At 37.4% G+C, this 26,307-nt stretch overlaps 1 protein-coding gene across 1 annotated transcript in view; it reads right to left on the bottom strand.

Moving 5' to 3' along the window:
* Positions 1–10,406: 10,406 nt before the first annotated feature.
* The window catches only part of MSANTD4 (Myb/SANT DNA binding domain containing 4 with coiled-coils), a 39,804-nt gene continuing 23,903 nt past the window's right edge, over positions 10,407–26,307 (bottom strand). Inside the window, exon 5 of the mRNA XM_082660799.1 lies at positions 10,407–11,439. The gene's annotated coding sequence lies outside the window, so the exon portion shown is untranslated. The remainder of the gene's footprint in view (positions 11,440–26,307) is intronic.

Genomic DNA, 26,307 nt, shown 5'->3' with positions numbered 1-26,307 from the left:
GTGGGGTGCCTCCCAGCATACTCTGTCACCTTCTCAGGAAATGGGCTCCATGCATGGCCTCTTTCCAATCAAAACTGCAGGCATGAATTCTAACTGGTGGTTTTAGATGATAACTCAGTTCTCTCCTTCCTTTTGCACAAGGGAGACAGGGAAACCAAATACTGGCTTCCACTTTAGGGAAGCATACTGTGGAAAATATATGTAAGAAGATATTCAAAAGAAGCTGAGTGGGCACAAAGTGTGGCATATATCATCTGTCCCTTTGTGCCTAATTCCTACTCATCCAACAAGAAGCATTCTGGAAATCATATCTTTGGGTAGACATTCCTGATTCTCTCAGTTTGGAGATCCCTCTTTTTTGTTTCCCTAAGTACTGTGTGTGCCTCTATAACAGCATTTATACCACTGTTACATGGTTAGTTTTATAAACTTCTTCAGTTTATCTTTCTAGACTCTTTGGTTCCAGAGGCAACAATGAGTACCAGAATTAGCTTTAGAGTCAGACAGAACTAAGTATAAATCCTTTTTGGGGGCATTTACCCTCTAACCTCTGGAAAAAAGCCAGTTGTTTCATCTGTAAGATAGAAACAAGAATACCTAGCATTTGATGTTGCTGTGGAGAATGAATGTTCATAAATTGCTTATCACAGCATCTGGTAACAGGAGCTCAATAAAAAAAACTATATTTATTTTATCTCTATATCCTTCAACTTCTGCTTCTACCTAGGATAGAAAGCTGCAAAAATGTCACTTTCACCCTAACAAGAAAAAGCCAAATAATCAAAAAAATAAAATCATAACTTTTTTTGTGCAAGTCAGGGAACTTCTCATGGCATCCAAGTAAACTGAATTTGGAAAAAGGACAAATCCCTTCAGGGAGTGATGGGATACAGAAACAGTTTCACACACTTAGTACAGCAGAGAGGAGGTGACACTGTTCTTACCAACACAAGTGGGTAAGAAGAATTCAGCTTAAATGTCAAGACATTCTTAAAGGCCAAGTATTGGCTAGTAGGTCAGTTTGAAATAGCTGAGGACCCTGAACCACGAGAATTCAAACTTACTTGCAATCTCTTTCTCATGACCCTTCACTGAGTGCTCAGAAGAAAGATTGAGGCCAAGGTGGAAGACTCCTTTGGTGAAGCAGGTATGCATGAGGTGAATAGCACCTACTGCGGGACACTTAACATGTCCCGCATGACTTCCCAGACCCTTTTGTTCTACAAATCAAAAGTCTCAAGCTACTGGAGGAGGATTAGCAAATCCTTTTCTCTCCATCAAACAAAGAATTATTGCTTTTGGAGAAATAATTGAATAACTGAACTAACTGAAGCCCCCCTGAGGAGGCATAGGAAACTGTCATGGGCCCAAGATTCTACACCAACACTCTGCAGACATCTACTGCTACTGGCAAGAGGCAGGAATTTCTCACCCAAAATAGACTACAGCTTTGATTCTAAGAGATGGAAGGATAGGAATACTGAGAAAGTCTCACTCTCAATGCCAAAGTAATGCCTGCCTATGACTGATGCTAGACAAGCATAACAGAAAATCCTAGTTTGCTCCCATGACAAGCCTAGTACTGATTAACAAGCAACAGCTGTCTGCTACTGAGCAGAGGGATAAGAGTGTGGAGAGAGGTCTCTACAGTGGTAAAAGTGTGAAGGACTGGCTGAAAGCTTATGGGAGGAACAGGAACACTGAGAAAAACTCTCTTGCACCTCAGTCTCCACATTAAGCACAGGGTAACAGCAGCCCATAACTAGACGACTTCGAAACCTATGGTATACTGAAGGTAATGTTAACGACAACAAAATCCAGCACAACTCCTAATTAGATTTACTCAACACCCCCAAAACAAAGTCCTGACCAAAAAAAAAGAAGTGCCATTTACACATGTAAATATTACTTACTTCAGTCTCTCCTGTTCTTCTGCCTACAACTTCCAGTATTTAATCAAAAATTACAAGGCACACACACAAATAAAGCCCATCATCAAGAAATAAACTAATAAACAGAACATACCCAGCTGCTGGAACTATAACACAGGGTCTTTAAATAAATGCATTAGGCAAAATTCTAAGATGGCCCCTAATGAGGCAAGCTCTTGTATAATCACAAGTGCAGGTCTTTGAATATGATACATTATATGGGAAAATGGATTTTTTTCAGATGTCATTAAGGTCCCTAACCAGTTGATTTCATCAAAAGGGAGTTTATTATGGGTGGGCCTGACCTAATAAAGTGAGTTCTTAAAAGGAGGCCTAGAGGTAAAAAAAGAAGAGAGATGCACTGCTGCTGGCCTGAAAGAATGCCATTTGTGAATAGCCATGTGGCAAGGAAATGAAGGGGCTTAAAATACATGAAAATGTAAAATTAATAACAATAATGACAAAGGAAGGGAGGGCAAAATTGAAAGTACACTATGTGAAGTTTCTTACACTGCACATGAAATACTATAATAGTATTTGAATGTAGATTTGATAAATTGAAGGCATATATTGTAAATCCTAGGTGAAACACTATGAAAAAAATTTACTTTTTAAAAAAATGTATAACTAATAAGCCATTACTGGAGCTGAAATTGAATTATAAAATATAATACAACAGAAGGCAGGAAAGGAAAATAAAAAGGAACAAAGAACCAATCAACAAATAGAAAACAGCTAGCAAGATGATAAATTTAAATATGACCATGCTAATATTTATAGCCAATGTGAATGGTCTAAATATATCCATTAAAGATAGAGAGAGATTGAGGATAAGAAGAAAAAGCAATACTCAGCATTATACTATCTATACACAGCTATATACAAGAAAACCACTTAAAATATAACCATAACCACAAATATAATAATTGACACATTAAAAATGCTGATTCAAATTACTGAGTGAATGAATGGAATTTATAATTGCCAGAAAAATATAGCATATGAAAAATAAAATGGTGAGTGAGTACAGAATCAGATCAACATCATGGACATGTACATATCTAAAAAAAGTTTGCCTAAAATTTAAGGTGGTTCACAAACACCCCTTGAAATCTATCTACATAAGCCCCTAGCTCTCCATGGATTTACAAGCTCAACAGTAATTTCAAAGTCTACTTCTTAGTTACAATAAATGAGATAAAGAACAAAGGCTCTCAATTCATTCATATAGTTTATTCTCTGTACTTGTGCTATGGATCAAAAATTCTAAAATTCTGTTATACAATAAATAGTAGAAAAATTATTTAAGCCTAATTTTTTATTTTTTAACTTTTTTTAAAAATTGAGGTATAGTTAATGCACAATATTGCATAAGTTTCAAATGTACAACAAAGTGATTCACAATTTTTAAAAATTGTATTCCATAGTTCATATAAACTGTTGGCTATATTCCTGTGATATACAATATATCCTTCTGTTCTTTTTGATTACAGCCATTCTAACAGATATGAGGTGATATCTTATCATGGTTTTTATTTGCATTTCTCTGATGATTGATGATGTTGAGGATGTTTTCATGTGTCTTTTGGCCATCTGTGTGTCTTCTTTGGAAAAATGTCTACTCAGGTCTTCTACCCATCCTGTAATCAGGTTGTTTGGGTTTTTTTTGATGTGGAGTTTAAAGCCTTTTATATATTTTGGATATTAACCTCTTATTGGTCATTTCATTTGCAAATATTTTCTCCCATTCAGTATGTCTTTTTGTTTTCTCAATGGTTTCCTTTGCTGTGCAACAGCTTTTAAGTTTCATTAGGTCCCATTTGTTTATTTTTGCTTTTATTTCGTTGCTTTAGGGGACAGATCCAAAAATAATATTGCTACAATTTATGTCAAAGACAGTTCTGCCTGTGATTTCTTCTAGGAATTTTATGTTTTCTGATCTTACATTTAGGTCATTAATCCATTTTCAGTTTATTTTTGTGTATGGTGCTAGAGAATGTTCTAATTTCATTATGTTACACGTAGCTGTCCAGTTTTCCCAGCACCACTTATTAAAGAGACTGTCTCTCCATTGTATATTCTTGCCTCCATTGTCATAGATTAATTGACCATAACTGTGTGGGTTTATTTCTGGGCTTTCTATCCTGTTCCATTGATCTTTGTGTCTTTCTTTGTGCCAGTACCATACTATCTTGATTACTGTAGCTTTGTAGTTTAATCTGAAGTTAGGAGCATGATTCCTTCATCTCTGTTGTTCTTTCTCAAGATTGTTTTGGCTATCTGGGGTCTTTTGTGTTTCCACACAAATTTCAAAATTATTTGTTCTAGTTCTGTGAAAAATGCCATTGGTAACTTGATTGGGATTGCATTGAATCTGTAGATTGCGTTGGGTAGTATGGCTATTTTAACAATATTTATTCTTTCAACCCATGAACATATCTCCAATTTCTTCCATCAGTGTCTTATAGTTTTCAGAATACAGGTCTTCTACCTCCTGAGGCAAGTTTATTTCTAGGAATTTTCTTCTGTTTGATGTGATTGTAAATGGGATTGTTTCCTTAATTTCTCTTTCTGAGAGTTTGTTATTAGCATATAGAAATGCAACAGATTTCTGTATATTAATTTTGTGTCCTGCAACTTTACTGAATTCATTGATGAGCTCTAATAGTTTTCTGATGGTGTCTTCAGGATTTTCTATGTATAGAATCATGTCATCTGCAAAGAGTGACAGTTTTACATCTTTCTTTTTAATTTGTATATTTTTATATCTTTTTCTTGTCTGATTGCTATGGCTAAGACTCCCAAATCTATATTCAGTAAAAGTGTCAAGAGTGAGCATCTTTGTCTTGTTCCTGATCTTAGAGGAAATGCTTTCAGGTTTTCCCCATTGAGTATGATATTAGTTGTGAGCTTGTCATATATGACCTTTATTATGTTGAGGTATGTTCCCTCTATGCCCACTTTCTGGAGAGTTTTTATAAATGGATGTTGAATTTTGTCAAAAGCTTTTTCTGAATCTCTTGATATGATCATATGGTTTTTATTCTTCAATTTCTTAATGTGGTGTGTCACATTGATTTGCAGATATTAAGTCATTCTTGCATCTCTAGGTTAAATCTCCCTTAAGCATGGTGTATGATCCTTTAAATGTATTGTTGGATTCTGTTTGCTATATTTTGTTGAGGATTTTTGCATCTATGTTCATCAGTAAATTAGTCTGAAATTTTCTTTTTGTGTGTGTGATATCTTTGGTTTTGGTATCAAGGTGATGCTGGCCTCAGAATGAGTTGGGAAGCATTTTGGGGTAACAGTTTGAGAAGAATATGTGTTATCACTTCTCTAAATGTTTGGTAGAATTCACCTCTGAAGTTATCTGGTCCTGGACTTTTGTTTGTTAGGAGTTTTTTTTTTTTTTTTTTTTTTTATTGCTGACTGAATTTCATTACTAGTAATTGGTCTTTGGAGTTTGTACATTTCTAGGAATTTTTCCATTTCTTCTAGCATTATTCATCTTATTGATATATAGTTGTTCATTGTAATCTCTTATGATCTGTTGTATTTCTTTGGTATCTGCTGTAACTACACCTTTCTCATTTGTAATTTTATTGATTTGGGCCCTCTCTCTTTTTTCTTGATGAGTCTGGCTTAAGGTTTATCAATTTTGTTTATCTTTTCAAAGAACCAATTCTTAGTTTCATTGATCTTTTCTTTTTTTTTTTAGTCTCTATTTCATTTACTATTGCTCTGATCTTTTTTTTTTTTTTTTTTTTTTTTGTGGTACGCAGGCCTCTCACTGTTGTGGCCTCTCCCATTGCAGAGCACAGGCTCCAGATGCGCAGGCTCAGCGGCCATGACTCACGGGTCTGGCATGTGGGATCCTCCCGAACCGGGGCACGAACCCGTGTCCCCTGAATCGGCAGGCAGACTCTCAACCACTGCGCCACCAGGGAAGCCCTCTGATCTTTATGATTCCTTTCCTTTTACCAACTTTGGGCCTTATTTTTTTCTAGTTCCTTTAGGTGTAAGGTTAAGTTGTTTATTTGAGTTTTTCTTGTTTCCTGGGGTAAGCTTGTATCTCTATAAACTTCCCTCTTAGAACTGCTTTTGCTGCATCCCATGGATTTTGGATCATGTTTTTGTTTTCATTTATATCTAGTTTTTTAAAATTTCCTCTTTGATGTCTTCAGTGATCTGTTGGTTGTTTTGTAGAATATTATTTAGCTTCCAAGAGTTTTGTGGGGTTTTTTTGCAGTTTTTTTCTTGTAGTTGATTTCTAGTTTGATATGATTTCAATTTTCTTAAATTTACCAAGGCTTGTTTTGTGATCTAGCATGTGATCTATACTGGAGAATGTTCCATATGCACTTGAGAAGAACATGTATTCTGCTCCTTTTGGATGGAATGTTCTATATGTATCTACTAAGTCCATTTGTCTAATGTGTCATTTAAAGCCAGTGTTTCCTTATTGATTTTCTCTCTGAATGATTCGTCCATTAATGTAAGTGGGGTGTTAAAGTCCCCTATAATTATTGTGTTACTGTCAATTTCTCGCTTTATGTCCATTAATATTTGCTTTATGTATTGAAGTGCTCATATGTTCGGTCCATATATATTTACAATTGTTATATCTTCTTCTTGTATCGATCCCATGATCATTATGTAATGTTCTTCTTTGTCTCTTATAACAGTCTTATTTTAACATCTATTTTGTCTGAGACAAGTATTGCTACTCCAGCATTCTTTTGATTTCCATTTGCATGGAATATCTTTTTCCACTTCCTTACTTTCAGTCTGTGTGTGTCTTTAGATCTGAAGTGAGTCTCTTGTAGGCAACACAGATATGAGTCTTGTTTTTATATCCATTCAATCACTCTGTCTTTTGATTGTAGCATTAAGTCCATTTACATTTAAAGTAATTATTGATATGTATGTTCTTATTGCCATTTTTTTAATTGTTTTGGGGGTTTTATAGGTCCTTTTTGTTTCTTCTTCTTGTATTCTCTTCTCTTGTGATTTCATGACTATCTTTAGTGTTATGTCTGGATTCCTTTTTCTTTTCTGTGTAGTATCTATTATAGATTTTTGGTTTGTGGTTACCATGAGGTTATATATAACTATATATATAACTATATAACTATATAACTATATATATATATATGATTGTTTTAAGTTGCTTATCTCTTAATTTCAAAAGCATTTTTAACAACCCTGTCTTTGTACTCTTCTCCCCTAACATTTACTGTTTTTGATAGTGTGATTTACATCTAATTGTTTTGTATATCACTTAACTGCTTATTGTGAATACAGATGATTACTACTTTTAACCTTCCCACTAGATTTGTGCATGGATGTTTTCTTACCTTTACTGTATATTTGCTTTTACTGATGTGATTTTTCCTTTCATAATTTTCACGTTTCTAGTTGTGGTCTTTTCTTTTTCACTTAGACAAGTTCCTTTAACTTTTCTTGTAAAGTGGTTGTAGTGCTGAACTCTTTTAGCTTTTGCTTGTCTATAAAGCTTTTGATTTCTCCATGAAATCTGAAGGAGAGCCTTGCTGGGTAGAGTATTCTTGATTATACGTTTTTCCCTTCCATCACTTTAAATATTTCATGCCATTCTCTTCAGGCCTGCAGTTTCTGCTGAAAAATCAGCTGATAGCCTTATGGGAGTTCCCTTGTATGCTATTTGTTTCTTTTCCCTTGCTGCTTTTAATATTCTGTTTATCTTTAATTTTTGTCATTTTGATTACAATGTGTCTTGGTGTAGTTCTCTTTTGGTTAATCCTATATGGAACTCTCTGTGCTTCCTGGACTTGTATGACTGTTTCCTTTCCCAGTTTAGGGAAGTTTTCAGCTATTAAATATGTTCTCAGCCACTTTCTCTTTCTCTTCTCCTACTGGGACCCCTATAATTCAAATATTAGTGTGTTTGATGTTGTCCTAGAGGTGTCTTAAACTGTCCTCATTTCTTTTCATTCTTTTTTATTGTTTCTGTCTAGCATCAGTGGTTTCCACTACTCTGTCTTCTGTCTTGCTGATCTGCTCCTCTGTACCATTTAGTCTACTGTCCTTTTAGTGTATTTTAGTGTATTTTTCATTTCAGTTATTGTATTCTTCATCTCTGTTTTATTGTTATTTATATTTTCTCTTTGTTAAAAACTTCCAAATTCTCACTCTGTGCATCCATTCTCCTCCCAAGTTATCTGATCATCTTTTATAATCACTACTCTGAACTCTTTCTTTGGTAGATTGCTTATCTCCATTTCACTTAGTTCTTCTGGGGTTTTATCTTTTTCCTTTATTTGGAACATGTTCCTCTGTCACCTCATTTTGCCTAAGTTGCTGTTTTTCTTTTTATGTATCTGGTAGGTTGTTTACATTTCCCAACCTTGGAAAAGTGACTTTTTGTAGGAGACGTCCTATGCATCCTTATGCATCCGTCCACTCTCATCACTTGAGCTATATGCTCTAGGGATTCCTCCTATGAGAGCTGCATGTATCCTTCTGCTGGTTGTGGTGGGGAGCAGGTCCACAGACTGTGGAGCTGTTGTTTTCTTATGACTGGTATCTTCCCCCTGGTAGTTGAGGCTTGTCTAGAAGCTAGAGACTCTAGGGCTGTTGCTCACCCACTAATGGGAAAGCCATTTTCTGGGGCTAGTGCTGGCCTAGTGGCAGGCAGAGCTGGGTCCTGGAGTCTGATTGCAGCACCCAGGGATCCCTGAGTTGATGTTAGATCACTGGTGAGTAGGGCATGTTTCTGACACAGTTGGGTGTGGGTTCTGGTGTGTCCTGAAGCTTGTGGTGGCCTGCTAGTGTGTAGGGCCAGGGCCCAACCCATCTCAGTACAGGATCTGGCCTGCTGGTTGAAGGGAGGACAGGTCCAGAGACTGTGGAGCTGTTGTTTTCTCACAACTGGTGTCTGCCCCCTGGTAGGTGAGGCTTGTCTAGAAGCTAGTGCAGGCTCTCTGGAGGGCAGGGCTATGTATATAAGCCTGAGTTTTACATAATGGTATGATATTGTGGTTTATAATAAATATATATTTTGTCATCATCCCCATTTCTAGCATGGGGCTCCTGAAACCCTTGTAATTTGCTGAGTGATAGGGGTGGCTTTTATTTTAATGAGGAGACTCTGTGTGGGCTCCTGGATGGCCATTCACCAGAAAGACCAAACCATTATTTGAAGCTTAGAATTTTCAGCCCCACCCCTTATTCTCTTGAGAAGGGAGAAGAGCTGAAAATGGAGTTAATAGTCCATCATGTCTGTGTGATAACTCCTCCATAAAAATCCCAAAAGTATGGTGTTTGGAAAGCTTCCAGTTCTGTGAACATCCATTTACTGAGAGGGTGATGCACCTTCCACAAGGGCAGAAGCTTTTGTACTCAGGACCCTCCCAGACCTTGTCCTTTGTATCTCTTTATCTGGTTGTTCATCTGTATTCTTTATCATATCCTTTAATAAGCTGGTTAAGTGTTTCCCTGAGGTCTGTGAGCTGCTCAGCAAATTATTAAATCCAATGAGGAGCAGGTAATGGGAAGCTCTCATTTGTAGCCAAGTCTGACAGAAGTTGTGGGTAACTTGGGACTTCCCTGGTGACACAGTAGTTAAGAATCCACCTGCCAATGCAGGGGACATGGGATTGAGCCCTGGTCTGGGAAGATCTCACATGCCACAGAGTAACTAAGCCCATGCACCACAACTACTGAGCTTACGCTCTAGAGCCTGTGAGCCACAACTACTGAGCCCATGTGGCACAACTACTGAAGCCTGCATACCTAGAGCCCATGCTCTGCAACAAGAGAAGCCACCCCAATGAGAAGCCTGTACACTGCAACAAAGAGTAGCCCCCACTCACTGCAACTAGAGAAAGCCCACGTGCAGCAATGAAGACCCAATGGAGCCAAAAAAAAAAAGAAGTTGTGAATAACTTGGGAACCTACTATTTGCCACTGGCATCTGAAGTGGGGTGGGAACAGTCTTACGGGACAGAGACATTAAATTACAATTTTGAATTAAATTATAGGACACCAGCTGGTGTTGTGTAGGATTGCTTGGTGTTGGGGAAAAAAATCCCCACATAGTTGGCGACCAGAAGTGTCAGAAGTGAAGTGTTCTGTGTGAGGAGTAAGAGGGACACATAGAAGGAAGACTGCTAAGTTTTTCTAATGCAATGGTTGTAAGCTTCAGTTAAGTATTACCAGTTTAAGTTCACTCATCAGAAAGCAATTTGTAGTGGGTATAAACAGTAAGAATATGTTACGTCTTTAAATGAATCTAACTCCTTTTCCAAGGCCAATATTAGAGTGAGACCAGTGAGACAACTGCTTTAAGAGCAAAAATTAAGGGGAAATCAAATAACTCAGTAATCAAGTTAAATAATATTTTATTGCAATATTCTTTTAAAAATCAAAATTGCTACAAAACATTTTGATAAAACATCAAAATTTTAAACAAAGATAATATTCAGAGAGCTCCATATCAAGCCATATGAGACTGTGAAGTAAAAGAAAAAATGTCCCTATATAAGTTTTTTGTTTGTAATGGTTAGCTTTTATTATAGAATATTAAGGTAGTTGAAAAAATATTGAAAATTTAAAAAATAGATGTATTAAACCAACAATATTATTTTAGGTTTAAATATTTTATTTATATCAAAACAAAATGTATTACCTTTTTTTTTTTTTTTTTTTTTTTTGCTGTACGTGGGCCTCTCACTGTTGTGGCCTCTCCTGTTGTGAAGCACAGGCTCCGGATGCGCAGGCTCAGCAGCCTTGGCTCACGGGCCCAGCCGCTCCGCGGCATGTGGGATCTTCCCAGACCAGGGCACAAACCTGTGTCCCCTGCATCAGCAGGCGGACTCCCAACCACTGCGCCACCAGGGAAGCCCCTGTATTACGTTTTTACTTTCTTGGCTTTAATCAAACAAACTCATAGTACTTTCAAAATTAACTTCTTTATCTTCTTTTCAATTGAGAGAATTGACATTTTTGACACTTTTTTAAAATAAGTAAACATCTTCAATAATTTTTAATTAACTTCAGCTTACTGAAACTTCTTTTGCAAGGTAGCAAGGTACCATTTGTTTTACTATGTCAATTTTTAAGTTTTCAAAATTTCATATTTTGTTTATCAAGAGTTTTGCATGAATTTGTAAAAATTATTTTTAAAATTAATTTATTTTATTTTTGGCTGTGTTGGGTCTTCATCGCTGTGCGCAGGCTTTCTCTAGTTGTGGTGAGCGGGGGCTACTCTTCGTTGCGGTGCGTGGGCTTCTCATTGTGGTAGCTTCTCTTGTTGTGGAGCACAGGTTCTAGGCACACGGGCTTCAGTAGTTGCAGCACACGGGCTCAGTAGTTGTGGCTCTCAGGTTCTAGAGCACAGGCTCAGTAGTTGGGGCACATGGGCTTAGTTGCTTCACGGCATGTGGGATCTTCCCGGACCAGAGCTCAAACCTGTGTCCCCTGCATTGGCAGGCGGATTCTTAACCACTGTGCCACCAGGGAAGCCCTGCATGAATTAAAAAAAAAAAAAATACTGCATTAAAATAAATTTATCTATTACTTAGTTTTTTGGTGTGCCATTAAATTTTGCACCATACCAAGTGCCACATCCCGTGCTCCAGCCATAGAAAATTACTTGTCCACACCTAAGCATGACAAGAGTTAATCTTCTGAGTCTTTGTCCATGCAGTACCCTCTGACTGAAAGCTCTACTCTGCTCTGTTTTTGCCTTTGGTAACAAAATCTACCTAGTACCCACTCCTTTTAGGAAACTTCCTGAATACCACTCTTAAGAAAAACTGATCACTCCCTTCCTCAGGCCCCACTAAATCTTGTACATGCTTCTATCAGGTTACTTATCATCTGTCTACTCCAAATGTATTCATTGCTACACATTCAAGGGTAGGAACTGTCTCATACAATTTTGTAACATTTGTGCCAGCACAGGTGCTCAGGAACACTTCATAAATATTGAATGGAGGGAAAGAAAAAGGGGGAGGAAATGAGGGAGAGAAGGGTGTAAGAGAAGAAAGTTGTCTAATAAATATGGGGATATATGTATACATACAGCTGATTCACTTTGTTGTACAGTAGAAACTAACACAACATTGTAAAGCATTTATACTCCAATAAAGATGTGAAAAAAAATATTGCATACTTGGTCCTGGGTTGATTTAAGGCTGAGGAAATATTGGTTTGTTATAGTTTGATAAAGGGAGTGGCTGGGGCATATAGACTCAAGATTGGTTGGTTTGCATATGAAATGCATGCTGCAGGCTATCTCTAAGAATTGGCTAGTCCTGAGAGGAGCAGTCTCTACCTAGTCAGAGAGGCCACAAATTGACCCTGCGATGAATGTATGCCAAATAGACAAATGCAGAATCTAGGAAAGCACAGAACAGGGAGAAATTTGCTGATTCATAAAATTGAAAATTCAGAATTAGCCTCAACATCAGGAGAGGTTTGATTCAACAGTTCAAGTCATCTCATCAAGGGCTCAACTTTACCGTCTCATTTATATCTTCCCTGATAAGCTCTATACAGAGACTTGCCAACTGTGCCACTCAATATAGCAAAATGGTTTTATACATTTCCAGATATCTCATCTCCATGGGAAGCTAAGATGTCAAGGGGAAGAGTGAACGTTTCTTTCTTAGAACTTTCAACAAATACCTTCTTCTGTTTCATTGGCTCTGAATGAGTTATCTGCCTGTCTCTGAACCAACCTTGCAGCAAGAGAATGGAATATAGGGATAGGCTTGCACACATCATACCCCACTCCTAGAGCTTGTGGTCAAGTCAACCTTCCTTGGACTGTGAAGATGGGAAACGTAGTGATTTCTAGAAGAAAATCTATAAACCCAGGAAGAGGACATGAATTCTGACATACAAAACAAAAATGCCTGTTAGTCAGAATTTTTCATATTTCTGGTACCAGTACGTATATCACAGTAGCAAAAGATGCCAGATTCCTCTTTCTTTCAGGACAGAAAAGCATGACTTTACCTGGTAGTAACTCAAACTATCTGGGAATGTTTAGAAAACACACACACAATTTATTAATGTGTATTTTAACAAGTAGAGAAGACAGATATTACCAATACCATTTTGGTTAAACTGAAGCGTTACTCTTACTAAAGCAGTCTTTCACATCTTGGCCCACATCAAAAGTGCTAAAATTTTATCGAATTATGGTTTTCTCCAGACATATGCCCAGGAATGGGATTGCAGGAACATATGGTAGCTCTATTCTTTTTTTTTAAGGGACCTCCATACTGCTCTCCATAATAGCTGTACCAACAATGGGAATGTTTCCTTTTTCTCCACACCCTCTCCAGCATTTATTTGTAGACTTTTTGATGATGGCCATTCTGACCAGTGTGAGGTGATACCTCACTGTAGTTTCGATTTGTATTTCTCTAATAATTAGTGATGCTGAGCATGTTTTCATGTGCTTTTTGGCCATCTGTATGCCTTCTCTGAATAAATGTCTATTTAGATCTTCTGCCCATTTTTTGATTGAGTTGTTTTTTCAATATTGAGCTGTATAAGATGTTTGTATATTTTGGAGATTAATCCCTTGTCGGTCACATTGTTTTAAATATTTTCTCCCATTCTGTAGCTTGTCTTTTCATTTTGTTTATGGTTACCTTTGCTGTGCAAAAGCTTTTAAGTTTAATTAGGTCCCATTTGTTTATTTTTGTTTTTATTTCCATTACTCTAGGAAACAAATCCAAAAGAATATTGCTGTGATTTATGTCAAAGAGTATTCTGCCTACATTTTCCTCTAGGAGCTTTATAGTATCTGGCTTTACATTCAGGTCGTTAATCCATTTTGAGTTAAGTTTTGTTCATGATGCTAGAGAATGTTCTAATTTTATTCTTTTACATGTAGCTGTCCAGTTTTCCCAACACTACTTATTGAAGAGACTGTCTTTTCTCCATTGTATATTCTTGCCTCCTTTGTCATAGATTAGTTGACCATAGGTGTGTAGGTTTATTTCTGGGCTTTCTACCCTGTTGCATTTTTGTGCACCCAATGTTCATAGCAGCACTATTTACAATAGCCAAGACATGGAAGCAACGTAAGTGTCTATCAACAGATGAATGGATAAAGAAGATGTTGTATATATACAATGGAATATTACTCAGCCATAAAAAAGTGAAATAATGCTATATGCATTGACATGGATGGACTAAGAAATTATCATACTAAGTAAGCCAAAGATAAATATCATATTATATTGTTTATATGTGGAATCTAAAAAATATGATACAAATGAACTTATTTACAAAACAGAAATAGACTCACAGATATAGAAAACAAACTGATAGTTACCAAAGGGGAAAGGGAGGGAAGGATAAATTAGGAGTCTGTGATTAAAATATAAACACTACTATATATAAAATAGATAACCAACAAGGACCAATTATATACACAGGGAACTATACTTAGTATCTTATAATAACTTATAATGAAAGGAACTATAAAAAGGGAATATATATATATATATATATGTATAATTGAATCACTTTGCTGTACACCTGAAACTAACACAACATTGTAAATCAATGATATTTCAATAAAAATTTTTTTAAGCACTAACATTTTAGCAGCCCACTTGGAGTAAACTGGAAGCTATTTAGAGGCATTTATGTGGGACTTGGTGAAAAACCTTAACTCTATTTTTTTCTATATTACATAATTGATAAGAAATAAGAATACAAAGCATTAGTGAATAAATCTGTCCATGCTTTCAAATCAGATATTTTCCAAATAAATTTACTGTGAAACATGAGCTTAGTTCTGTAGCCATACCTTTTGTTTTAAATCAGGTTGTATACTTAAATGCCTACCCACAATTCTCAACAAAGGAGAGACAACCTCTTTAAATCCTTAATGGTTGACATCAACCAGAAACGCTATTTGTACTAGTGATTTTTTTAAAAAGTTTAAACCATTTTTACAACCATTCAAATATTTACAACAAATAAAATTATATTTAAAGGATACAACAAATCTTCCCTTTCTTTTGTCAACAAATATAATGTTGAAAGTTCTTGATAAATGTGAATAGATTTGAATCCAATAAAACTTTTTGTATGAATTATTTTAAAATGATGAAATTTTGATGAATGCACATGCTTTATTGGAGCAGTCACCCTGAAGCTCACTTGGATGCCATTAAAGAGTATATGTGACACAAAGGGATGGAAGAATCTGCCAAATATATATAAGGACAGAGATTCTTTGCTGCTACAGCCAAGAGCTCTGCTTTGTAAAGTCTCTCTCCTTTCTCCACTTCCCACCCATAGATACCACGGCAAAACCTTGGGTGAGGTACAGTGACCCTTGAGCATGCCTCCTGCAGATTTAGGTGTCCCTTGTTCATAATGGGCAGTGGCACATTCTTCAGTTGGCTACTAAAATGGATATCCAGAGGACAATCCTTGGCCCCTTGGCCCTGCACTAGGGGCAGAGCAACAGGTACCAGGTAAATCAGAGGGAACTATGGGACTTGCTCTCAGAAGTGTCCCTGACAAGACAACCCCTAGTTTGACGCCATTCACCACCATCCTCAGGGCTGAGGTACACCTGGAATCCATTCATGAATACCTATTAGGGACCTTTGCCCTAAAAGTACAATTACAATGCCAAATGCTAAGAACAACCTACATTATATCTTCCTAAATCCTGCTAATAAATAAAATAGTAACACTGGGGGAGATGGTACTTACAGCAAAGATTGCTGTTCTTCCACATCATCTATTTTCTCCTTCAAAAATAACTGAACCTGAATTCTTGATTTTTATCTGGGCACAAAACTCATTTTCCAACTTCCCTCTGTGGCTATGATTTTGTCCCTTAACTTTCACTTAAAAAACTGGATGCCTCCTAAGGACATAGTTTCCTCTGAAGCCCTCTCAAAAGAAGTCTCTTTCTTTTCTCCTATTGGATCTGAAGGTGATACATGCTATCCTTGCTCCTTATTGCTGCTGCCAGATCATTATTCCTCTCTTCTTTCTAAAAATCCAGCTCCGTTGAAGGACTTGCCTTACATCTATTATTTCCATTTATTGCAGTCATCTACCATATTCCTGGTCATTTCTCATTCATTAGAGATTTTAGTCCCTGACTTTCTGCCCATCTCTTTACCTACATTCGTATCACTATTTTTGGTGATTTCAGTATGCACATAGAGAATTAATCTAAACCTTGGCCTCACTGGTCCTTGCACACATTGCCTCCATGGTCCTGTTTCCAACACATGAGGCAGCCACTAACAGTCATGCAGTCTGTGAAATACACATTAGTGAGGCTACAATAAACACTACATCCTACAATGAGACTACAGTAGTCCCCCGAGAGACAGACAGAAGTTGGTCCTTCATAATGCTGATGAACTGCCAAACTAAACAGCTCTGGAATCATCTAACCTTGGACTTTGTTTTGTGAAATCATAAATTCCCTTATAGTTTGAGCCATTTAGAGTTGGTCTTTTCTTTAACTGTACCCAAAGGTATCCTAAATAGTACAAGCACAGGTGTAACAGATGTATATCACCTATTATTAAGTAATGTCCAGATCTGCATCAAAACAAATCAAAACATCTACAAGGAGAATGAATGATTGGAAGGAGTAGTGCATTAATCCAAGTGAAACAGTGATGGGTTTGGGATAGTATGGTGACAGCAGAAATGGAAAGAAGGGAACAGAATGAAAAATTATTTAGAGGTAAAATCTATAAGACAAATGTGATTGATTGGACTTCTGTGTGAAAAACAGGGTTTACTCAAAGAAAAATGCCAAGTTTCTAGCTTGAACTCCTAGGAGGAGGGTGTTATTATTTGTTGACCTCTTGAACAGTTGAGGAAGACCAGGTTTGCAGTAGATCAAGAGTTCAATTTTAGATGCACTGAATTTGAGGTGTCTGTGAAACATCTGAACAGAACAGAGGAGAAATCTGGGCAAGAGATTGAACTTTGAGAGTCAGTATATATTCAATAGATAGTAATTGAAGACGTTGAAATGTCTGAGCATCTGGGTAGAAAATATAGACCTGTAGCTTCCAAACTTTACTGCACATGAGAATCACCTGAAGAACTTATTTAAAACGCAGATTGCTGGACCCCACCCCAGAGGTCCTGATTCAGTGGGTGTGATGATTAGTTTTATATGTCAACTTGGCTAGGCTCTAGTACCTGTTATTTAATCAAACACTAATGTGGGGGTTTCTGTGAAGGTATTTTCTGGATGTTGTCAACATCTATAATCAGTTGACTTTAAGTAAGGGAAATAACCCTCAATAAAATGAGTGGGCCTCGTCCAATCAGTTGAAAGGCCTTAAGGGCAAAAACTGAGATTCCCCAGAGAAGAAATTCTATCTCAAGACTGACGCATCAATTCCCTGCCTGAGTTTCTCACCTGCCCCTGCACTAGAAATTCTGGACTTGCCAGTCTCCACAATTGCATGAGCGAATTCTTTAAAAAAATACATACCCTGTTGGTCTTGGTTTCCTGGAGAACCCTGGTAAGTATAGTAGGTCTGAGTGCAGGGCCCCAGAATTTGTAAATATTTCTAACAGTTTCACAAGTAATATTGATGCTGCTGGCTCAGGGGCTACACTTTGAGAACCACTGATGTAGAATAAAAAGATCATAGTGCTGAGTCTTAAAAAATTTGACATTTAAAAGATGGGAAAAGATGCCAGGAACTGGCAAAAGACAGAGAAAAGCAATGGTCAGATATAGAACAGTGAATCAAGAGTGTGACCAGAGAAGCCAAATGAAGAATGGAAGAAAGGGGACTTCCCTGGTGGCACAGTGGTTAAGCATCTGCCTGCCAATGCAGGGGACGTGGGTTCTATCTCTGGTCTGGGAAGATCCCACATGCCACAGAGCAACTAAGCCCATGCTCCACAACTACTGAGCCTGTTCTCTAGAGCCCACGAGCCACAACTACTGAGGTGCATGTGCTTAGAGGCCATGCTCCACAACAAGAGAAGCCACCACAATGACAAGCCCATGCACTGCAACTAGAGAAAGCCTGCGCACAGCAACAAAGACCAAGTGCAGCCAAAAATAAATAAGTAAATATATAAGTTTATATTAAAAAAAAAGAATGTAAGAAAGGAGTGGTCACCTGGTTTGGATAATATTGAAAGCTCAAGTGAGATAAAGAATGGGGAGTTGAGTCAGGCAGAGTCAGAAAGGAAAAAGTCAGAAAGCTTTGGCTGTGAAAGGCATTGAGGGGAGATGGACATCTAGAAATTATTCATTTATTCAGTCGCTTTTATGTATTAATTGTATTTATTTATTTATTTATTTATTGTGGTACACGGGCCTCTCACTGTTGTGGCCTCTCACTGTTGTGGCCTCTCGCATTGCGGAGCACAGGCTTCGGACGCGCAGGCTCAGCGGCCATGGCTCATGGGCCCAGCCGCTCCATGGCATGTGGGATCTTCCTGAACCGGGGCACGAACCCGCGTCCCCTGCATCAGCAAGCAGACTCTCAACCTCTGCGCCACCAAGGAAGCCCATGTATTAATTTTAAATGGTAGAGAGTAGAGCACATTTATGTAATGATGCAAAGTAGCATACATAAAGACTGAGGTTGAAAATACAGGAAAAGAGATAGCTTGTGTGTGTCTGAAAAAGCGGAAGGAATGAGATCAACACCAAGAGGATACAAGAAAATATTCTCTTTTAATAAAAGTTCAGACTCCCTCTGGACTGTTTATTGAAATGATATGCTGAACTATACAGAATTGCCAATATTTAAGCACTTTTTACTTATAAGTATAACAATTTCATAGGTTCAAGTGATAATTAAATATAATAACTGGCCTTTACTGAGTACTATATGACAGTTAATTCTGATATTTAGGATTTAATCTTTACAACAACCCTGTGAAGTATTAACCATTCTACATAAAAAGAATATGAGTCACTGAGAAATTAGATATTTTATCCAAAATTATAGAGTTGGCAATTGGAGAATCTAAATTTAAAATCAAATATTCTTATTACAGACCCTGGACCCTTAATCACTGCTTGATATATGATCATACTGTCCTTGTTCTAAAAGGAAGAAAATTAGGAAAAGAATAAGTGTAGATATGTAACTCTGGTGTCCATAAGTTCAATAAGTTACTGTCTGGTGGCTTCTAATTCCTTAAAGTTAAGGTTATCCACTGAACATAAAGGGAGAGGCAAAGGAAGGTCCGAGCTTTCCTGTGGGAAACCTCTTGAAATCATGTGTATTAGTTTTCTAGGGCTGCTTTAACAAGTAATCACAAGCTGGTGACTTCATACAACAAAAATTTATTCTCTCACAATTTAGGAATCCAGAAGTCTGACATCAGGGTGTCAACAGGGCTACTTCTTTCTGGAGGTTGAAAGAGAATCTGTTCCATGCCTTTCTCCTAGCTTCTGATAGTTACCAACAAGGGTGTTCCTTGGTTTATAGCTGCATCACTCCACTCTCTGCCTCCATCGTCACATGTCTTTCCCTATGTGTATTCTCATCTCCAAATCTTGCACTCTCATAAAGACACCAGTCATTGGATTTAGGGTCCACCTTAATCCAATATAACCTCATCTTAACTTGATTACATCTGCAAACACTCTACTTCCCAAAAATGTTACATTCGCAAGTACCTGTCAGGACTTCAACATATCTTTTTGAGAGACACAGTTCAACCCACAGCACATGGTTTTGAAGAATGGAAGAGCGTGCATTCTAAAGAACCAAAGCAATATTGTCAAGTGCTGTTGAGAGCCAAGATGGGGCTGTGAATTTAAAGTAACACCAATCTGCCTGGGAACAAGAATGAAATGGTGGTCATAGAATATGAGCTGGGAAAGAACAGATGAGAGAGGAGAAATTGGAAAGGGCACTGGACTACAAGTCCTGAGAATGAAAAAGAACTTGCAGCAAGCTGGGAGGTTTTGGAATTGTACTCACTGAGCTGGTGTTTGAATTCATTATCATGGAGGAACAGGGTGGCTTAGCCCAGAATATTGTGGGACAGAATGGGTGTTTGAGGTGAAGTGGAAGAGGTGGAACTGGTTATGAGGACACAGAACTCAGTGGTCAAAGCTTTCAGGGATTCTCCACCTAGACACCAAAGTTACCTGGAAAGTTCCTAGAACAATCAAGTGTAGAGAGAAAATGAGTCAGTGAATGTGACAGAGAAGAGTAATGAAAAGAGAACGACACTGGGTTTTGGTCAGTGGATTAGTTTCAAAGATGCATTTTTTTTTTTAATAAAAGAATGAAGAAGCAACGATCTGGAAAAAGCATGGGGAGCAAAGAGGACTCTAAACGAAACAACTGATCCCAAATCCCATAGGAGGGCACCAGAATACATAGCAAATATGTATGAATTGAAACATTTGTCATTCTGTCATTTGCAGAATCATTAAAAGAAACATTAGATCTGGGATCCTCCCTAGGTAGGATGAACCTCCTTGGCTGGTTTGAAAACCAAATCATCTTTAATGGGAAAGAGAATCATCCAAATGGTATGGTTACCTCAGCGAATGCAAGGCCAAGCCAAGTCCACTCCTACTGCAGTGTGTATTGTGCAGCCAAAGGAAAAGAATCACAGAACACACACTTGGCTACCAGGGCCCACACCTATGGTTTGGAAACAGTGCTCAAATTAGTGGGGAATGAATTATAAGCTGGGCAGATTGATGTTCATTTTATATTAACATTTTTATTCAAAAGGTACCCAGGAAGACTTTGGAAGACATAAAGATACTGATTTTCAATATCAATCAAGATGGCAGAGTAGGAAGACCCCGAGCTCACCTTCCTCTACAAACTCATCTAAATTACAATTACATATAGAGTAATTCTCTTTGAGAACGACCAGAGGACTAGCAGAATGGCTCTTCTACAACCAATGTTATAAAGAAAGAACCACACAGAGTATGGAAGGAAGGGAGGAGAAGAAATCTAGTCAGGACCCACACTCATGTTTGGTGACCCAGAAGAAGAGGGGGATATAATGGGCTCAGGGATCCTCCCTAGGTAGGATGAACCTCCTTGGCTGGTTTGAAAACCAGTGGGGCTTACCAGATGGTTGTAGGAAACCAAGACTCTGCTCTTGAAGAACATGCATACAGACTTGCTTGCTCTGAGTCCCAGCAAAAAGGCAGCAGATTGGTGCTCTAGCCAGCCTGCCAGGACCACCCCAGCATGCCCCCAGCCCACACCAACCTACTACAGGCTGTCCTGCTGTGGCACTGCTTCCTGCCAAGGTGTAGACCACCATCACCCTGAGGAGAAGTGGAACTAGATCAGAACTATGGCTCCAGCCTCTTGGGCCCTGGCCTGCCCCCAGCCAAGTCAGAGACCACCACTGACCCTGAGAGAAGCCCCTGTTTGCACCAGACTTGAGCTCTAGCCCCTCAAACTGCAGACCTACCCTCCACCAAACCACTGGTTGCCAGTACACCCTGGGAAAGACAATCCATGCTTCAGATCCAAGTCTCTAACCAAAACCACTGGGCAGCTACAAACCACATGAGGATGCTCTCACACAAGGACATACCTTCTGGACCAGGATAGGTAACTGTTTTGCCTAATTTCATGGATAAAAATAGAGAAAGTCAAACAAAATGAGAGACAGAGGAATATGTTCCAAAGGAAAGAACAAGATAAAACCCTGGGGGTGGGAGGGAACATAATGAAATGGAGATAGGTAATTTACCTGATAAAGACTTCATAGCAGTAGTAACAAAAATGCTTACTGAATTTGGGAAAACAATAGAAGAACACAGTGAGAACTTCATCAAAGAACTAGAAAATATAAAAAAGAACCAATCATAACTGAAAAATACAAAAACTGAAAGTAAAAGTACACTAGAAGGAATTAACAGCAGATTAGGTGAAACAGAAGAACACGTAAGAAACCTGGGAGACAGAATAGTGGAAATCACCCAATCAGAATGGCATAGAGAAGACAAATTAATTAGGATAGTTTAAGGAACCTCTAGGACAGAATCAAGTTACAAATATTTGCATTATAGGGTATGCAGAAGGAGAAGAGAGAGAGAAAGGGGCAGAAAAGGTATTTGATGACATTATGGCTAAAAACTTTTCTAACCTGAAGAAGAAAACAGATATCCAAGGCCACAAAGCACAGAGAGTCCCAAACAACATGAATTCAAAGAGATCCACAAAAAGACATATCATAATTAAAAAGGCAAAAGTTAAAAATAAAGACAGAATTTAATGGCAGCAAGAGAAAAACAAAGAGTCACATACAAGGGAATTCCCATAAGGGTATCAGTTGATTTTTCAGCAGAAACTTTGCAGGCCAGGAGGGAGAGGCATGACATATTTAAAGTGCTGAAAGGAAAAAAACCTACAACCAAGGATACTCTACCAGGCAAGGTTATCATTCAGAATTGAAGGAGAGAGAAAGAGTTCCCAGAAAAGCAAAAAAAAAAAAAGAGTTTATTATTACTAAGTCAGCCCTACAAGAATGTTAAAGGGTCTTCTTTAAGTGAAAAAGAAAAGGCTATGAAACAAAAAAATAAGAAAATATATGAAGAAAAATCTCACTGATAAACGTCAATATATACGAAATTCAATGGATAAACCACTTAAGTTAGTATCAAGGTTAAAAGACAAAAATTGTAAAATCAACTATAACTGCAATCAGCAGCTAAAGGATACACATAAAATGTAAAATATTACACCAAAACCTAAAACATGGAGGGGTAAATAAAAAATATAGAGCTTTTAGAATGTGTTTGAACTTAAATGACTATCTATTTAAAACAAGTAGTTTTATAGATCAAAATATATGAACCCATGGTAACCACAAATCAAAAACCTATAATAGATACACAAAAACAAAGAGAAAGGAATCCAAACATACAACAAAAAAAAATCATCAAACCACAGGGAAAACACTAAAAGAAGAAGAAAAGAGAACTACAAAAACAACAAGAACACAAGTAACAAAATAGCAATAAGTACATACCTATCAATAATCACTTTAAATGTCAATGGACTAAATGCTCAATTCAAAAGACACAGGGTGACTGAATGGATAAAAAAACAAGACCCATCTATATGCTGGCTACAAGAGAGTCACTTCAAACTAAAGACACATACAGACTGAAAGCGAAAGGACAGAAAAAAAATGTTTCATGCAAAAGGAAATGAAAAGAAATCTGGGTAGTAATACTCATATTGGACAAAACAGACTTTTTTAAGTCTTAAAACAAAAGACAAAGAAGGGCATTATATAATGATAAAGGGGTCAATTCAAGAAGAGGATATAACATTCATAAACATATATGCACCTAATTTAGGAGCACCTAAATATAAAGAAAATATTAACAGACATAAATGGAGAAACTGACAGTAATACAAATATCCACCTACATCAATGGATAGATCATCCAAACAAAATCAATATGGAAAGAGTGCCTTTAAATGATATTTTAGACTAGATGAACTTAATACATATCCATTGAACATTCCATCTGAAAACAGCAGAATACACATTCTTTTCAAACGCACATGGAACTTTCTCCAGAATAGATAATATGCTAGGCTACAAAGCAGTTGTCAATAAATTTAAGATGATTGAAATTTATACCAAGCCTTTTTTCCAACTACAATAATTAGAAACTAAAAATCAATAACAGGAAGAAACCTGGGGAAAAGACACAAACACATGGAGACTAAGCAACATGCTACTAAAAGACCAATGGGGCAACAAAAAAAAAACAAAATAAAACTTAAAAAAAATACCTTGAGAAAAATGAAAATAGAAACAAAACTTTACAAAATCTATGGGATACAGCAGAAGCAGTTCTAAGAGGGAAGTTTATACAAATACAGGCTCACTTCAACAAACAAGAAATATCTCAAATCCTTTCCATCTAATGGAATTAGAAAAGGAAGAAAGAAAGCCCAAAGTCAGCAGAAGAAAGGAAATATTAATAATAAGATAAGAATAAACAAATGAGACCTAATGAAATTTAAAAGCTTTTTGCACAGCAAAGGAAACCATAAACAAGATGAAAAGACAACCCTTAGAATGGGAGAAAATATTTGCAAATGAAGCAACTGACAAAGGATTAATTTCCAAAATATACAAGCAGCTCATGCAGCTCAATAACCAAAAAAGCAAACAACACAATCAAAAGTCCAAGTCTCTGGACTAACAGAGAACTTCAGGTCCCAGGGAATATTAATCAGTATGCAGACTCCCAAAAGTCCTCATCTCAATACCAAGACCCAGCTCCACCCAACTGCCTGCAAACTCCAATGCTGGATGCCTCAGGCCAAACATCCTGCAAGACAGGAACACATCCCCACTCATCAAAAAAAAAAAAAAATGAGACCAAAGAAAAACATGTTACAGACAAAGCAGCAAAGTACAAACCTACATACAAAATAAATGAAGAGGAAATAGGCAACATACATGAAAAAGAATTCAGAGTAATGATACTAAAGATGATCCAGGATATGGGAAATAGAATGGAGGCACAGATTGAGAAAATACAAGAAATGTTTAACAAGGATGTAGAAAAACTAAAGAACAAACAGTGAGGAACAACACAATAAATGAAATGAAAAATACACTAGAAGAAATCAATAAAGGAATAACTGAGACAGAAAAACAAATAATGAGCCAGCAGACAGAATGATGGAAATAACTGTAAAAAGCAGAATAATGAAAAAAGAATGAAAAGATATGAGGACAGTCTTGGAGACCTCTGTGACAACATTAAATACAGCAACATTTGAATTATAGGGGTCCGAGAAGAAGAGGAGAAAGAGAAAGGGTCTGAGAAAATATTTGAAGAGTTTATAACTGAAATCTTCCCTAACATGGGAAAGGAAATAGTCACCCAAGTCCAGGAAGTGCAGAGAGTCCCATACAGGATAAACCCAAGGAGAAAAACACGAAGACACATACTTATCAAACTAACAAAAATTAAATTCAAAGAAAAAACCTTAAAAGCAGCAAGGGAAAACCAAAAAATAACATACAAGGGAATCCCAAAAAGTTATCAGCTATTTTTTCAGCAGAAAGTCTTCAAGCCAGAAGGGAGGGGCAGGATATATTTAAAGTAATAAAAGGGAAGAACCTACAACAAAGACTACTCTACCCATCAAGGATCTCATTTGGATTTGATGGAGAAATCAAAAGCTTTACAGACAAGCAAAAGCTAAGAGAATTCAGCACCACCAAATCAGCTTTACAACAAATGCTAAAAGAACTTCTCTAGGCAGGAAACACAAGACAAGAAGAAGAAAAGGACCTACAAAACAGACCCCAAACAATAAAGAAAATGGCAATAGGAGCATACATATTGATAATTAACTTAAATATAAATGGATTAAATGCTCCAACCAAAACACACAGACTGGCTGAATGGATACAAAAAAAGACCCAGGGCTTCCCTGGTGGCGCAGTGGTTGAGAGTCCGCCTGCCGATGCAGAGGACATGGGTTTGTGCCCCGGTCCAGGAAGATGCCACATGCCGCGAAGCGGCTGGGCCCGTGAGCCAAGGCTGCTGAGCCTGCGCGTCCGGAGCCTGTGCTCCACAACGGGAGAGGCCCCAACAGTGAGAGGCCCACCTTCAGACCCAGAGAAACATACAAACTGAAAGTGAGGAGATGGAAAAAGATATTCCATGCAAATGGCAATCAAAAGAAAGCTGGAGTAGCAGTATTCATATCAGACAAAATAGACTTTCAAATAAAGACTATTACAAGAGATAAGGAAGGACACTATATAATAATCAAGGCATCAATCCAAGAAGACATAATAATTATAAATATTTATGCACCCAGCATACAAGCACTTCAATACATAAGGCAAATGTTAACAGCCATAAAAGGGGAAATTGACAGTAATGCAAAAATAGTGGGGGACTTTAACACCCCAATTACACCAATGGACAGATCATCTAGACAGAAAATAAGTAAGGAAACACAAGCTTTAAATGAAATAGACCAGATAGACTTAATAGATATTTATAGGACATTCCATCAGAAAGCAGCAGAATACACTTTCTTCTTAAGTACACACAGATCATTCTCCAGGATAGATCACATCTTGGGTAACAATTCAAGCCTCAGTAAATTTAAGAAAATTGAAATCGTATCAAGCATCTTTTCCAACCAAAACACTGAGATTAGAAATCAATTATAGGAAAAAAAAAAACTGTGAAAAACACAAACACATGGAGGCTAAACAATACGCTACTAAATAAACAAGAGGTCACTGAAGAAATCAAAGAGGAAATGAAAAAGTTCATAGAAACAAATGACAATGAAAACACGACAACCCAAAATCTATGGGATGCAGCAAAAGCAGTCCTAAGAGG

This window comes from Grampus griseus (assembly GCF_964374135.1).
Source record: "Grampus griseus genome assembly, chromosome: 8".
NCBI lineage: Eukaryota > Metazoa > Chordata > Mammalia > Artiodactyla > Delphinidae > Grampus > Grampus griseus.
The sequence above is the reverse complement of the archived record's forward strand: the minus strand, read 5'-3'. Positions and strand labels throughout refer to the sequence as shown.